Here is a 2,921-nt window from a genome sequence, read left to right as displayed (position 1 = left end):
AATAGAAAGTTAAATTATATAATCCTTTTACGATTACATATGCGAAATCATTATCTTAGAAGAAAGGTAAACTCTGAACAACTGTCAAGAAGGGTAATATCATATAATCACCATGATACTAATTGTAAATACCATGCTTTGTTCATCGAAATAGAACTTCTCTTACACTTTTACAAACACATTAAATCCACTCCAATATAGCATACACACTCTCATAGATTGCCTCTACGAGATATCAATGCTAAAACATGTTCTACAAAGTGCAGCTACGACATGAATTATGAAGTGGCTTCATTATTCTCCGAGTTTGGTCTCACGAGGTTCCAATGTTACAAGTAGACCATGCTTCATATATAATGTGATGGAAAGCTTAGGGACTACCTTGTGTCCAGGGACCAACTTCACTTTGAAATGGAGTAACAACATGGATGCCACTGCCTTCATTATGAAGTAGGCCATGTCTTTACCAAGACATGTCCGAGGACCTGCATTAAATGCAGGATATTGGAAAGGTGAAATATCTTGTCTAAATGAGGTGCCATCCTCCGAAAGCCACCGCTCGGGACGAAACGATGTGCAATCGGATCCCCAAATGCTTTGCAGTCTACCCATGCTATACATGGAATACGTGAACCTATGGCCCTTCTTTACATGGTTTCCATCAGGCAAGACATCATCCTCCATTATATGCTTTACATCCACCGGCACTGATGGGTATAGGCGAAGGGCCTCAGATAAAGCAGCATGGAGGTAGGTCAATCTACGAAGGGCATCCCTACTTAGTGAGGGCTTGTTTGAAGAACCAAACACTTGTTTCACTTCCTCAACGATTTTTTCTTCAGCGTCTGGATGGGTAGCAACCAACCAAAAGAACCAAGAGAGAGCAAGGGCAGAGGTGTCACGACCAGCAAGTAGGAAGTTAATAGACATGTCTTTGAGGAACTTGTCATCACGTGAATGCTCTTCGAGTCTCATAAAGCAAGACAAGAGGTCAGCTTTAGAATTTGGGCAAGCATCAACTTGAAGTTCACGACGACGAGTCGAGACGATATGATCAAGGAAGTGGTTAACTGCTTGGATGGAGGCAGGCATTCCATTCTCTTTACCAATTTGAAGGAACTTGAGGGTTTTCCACCAAGTTGGGGGAAGAAAGAAGCGAAGCATGATGCAATCAAGGGCATGCTCGAAAGCAGAAGCAAAGGGGACTGAGGGGAGATCCTGGGAAAGGCATCCCACGTCCATCCCAAAACCCACGTTACACATTGTATCGAATGTGAAACGCAACATGAGATCTTGTAGGTCAATAGGAGTAGCAGTATCACAGAAATGGTGAAGAATCGGAAGTAGCTTCTTGTTGACAGATGTGATGATTGTCTCATCTGTGAATTTCTTGCACACTCTCGACTTCAGTTGTAAGCTTGATGCTTTCCTTTGTAGGAGCCATAGTTCATCATCTGCATTGAATATTCCATTGCCCAATAAATCTCGGAACATATCAATGAAATTAGGACCCTTCGGATAATTGTTGAAATTTAGACGCAATACATGCTCCACATTCCTTGGATCAGCTGTAAAGTAATAGTTGATGTTTGTGAACCAGGGTCCCCAGAATTGAAAGCTTCCTCCATTCTCTATTAGTAATATCGTCAACCATTCATAAAAGTTTTGTGCGTTAATCAATAACCCGGGCAACATTCTCACCACAGGCCAATCGATAGGACATGAAGGATTTCTGTTGTATGCCATCAATGCTCGAAAGAAACTTATTCCTATTAATGGTAGACTCGCCCACAATATCACTTCCATCCAGTTTGTCGAGTCCATCCACATAGATAGGATTGTACCATGTACCATCACTCCTTGGCTCAACATTGCATGTTCATCCCTTAATGTTGTAAGATTCATATTCCCTAACATAAATTCATAACCATATACAATCTTATCATATGAACTCAGTTTTCCAAAGTATTTCTAACAAAGAATTGCCTAAAGTCATTGGGTAACATGCTAAACATTTGCAATGATACATGGTACAAATGGCACATTGGCATGGCATGTATGTATATGGATGGATGGATGAAAGTATATACGCAAGTTTGTCGGAATGTAATTAAGGTTCTTAATCGGGAAGTGGACAAGTAAATTTATCATACATAAATCGTATGTTTTAAATTTACCTGCAAGAATCGAAGGTCTGGGTTAATGGAAGACCGAATGTGAGGAAATTCCTTCTCTCTTAGCATTAGGTAGAAAGGAAGCCCTTCTTTGATGTCAGACATACTAAAGCCATTCACTCTCACTCTGATCTCTATCTCTGACGCTGTCCCCAACTGCTCTGTTTTGGTCAATTTTGGTCTTAGAAGACGTTAATATATCTTTCTGTCTGGCTGTCTGTCTCTCCCTTTCTTGTCATTTGGTGGGGAAGAGTAGTCTCACCTCTCAGGCGTAGTCTCACCTCTCAGGAGCCTCTGTCTAAAGCCCTGTTTCACCTAAGAAAAAGAGCCCTGTTTCATCTAAGAAAAAAAGCCCTGTTTCACTTTTAGGCCATTAAGTGCAGGACAAGATAAATACTTCTTCATGAGAAGATATTTATAGGAGGAGGATTTAGATGGTGGGGTGGGCCCATAACTTCGTGTTTTCTCGATGATATGTGTCCCGTCTATCCGTCTATCTATCTATCTGGTGAAAACCATCTAATCACTCCATACAACACATAACCGAGTTGTGGCGATTATTCTCGAGAGATTATTAACGAATGGAGGTCACGAAACATCTTATAAACAAACGGAGATCATTAATCACTCCTCGCAATTTCACTGCAACACGCCATCTATCGCAGCAGTTTCGTGTGCAAGTGTTTCGTTACTAGTCTTTTTGATCGTCAATAAAACATTTGTTGGTAGGTTTACATCCATAGTGAA

General features: G+C 40.9%; 1 pseudogene across 1 annotated transcript; it reads right to left on the bottom strand.

The window, feature by feature from the left end:
• Positions 1–2,337, bottom strand: LOC147866554 (cytochrome P450 86B1 pseudogene; annotated as a pseudogene). The gene is made up of 2 exons (XR_015529499.1): positions 2,178–2,337; positions 1–1,910 (listed from the first exon to the last, which is right to left on the bottom strand). The product of XR_015529499.1 is annotated as a cytochrome P450 86B1 pseudogene (transcript).
• Between the last annotated feature and the right edge of the window lie 584 nt (positions 2,338–2,921).

Source organism: Azolla caroliniana, unplaced genomic scaffold (assembly GCF_043228905.1).
Source record: "Azolla caroliniana isolate FFs.n. ecotype wild unplaced genomic scaffold, voAzoCaro1.0.p SCAF_3, whole genome shotgun sequence".
Lineage (NCBI taxonomy): Eukaryota > Viridiplantae > Streptophyta > Polypodiopsida > Salviniales > Salviniaceae > Azolla > Azolla caroliniana.
This window is presented reverse-complemented; position numbering and strand designations above follow the sequence as displayed.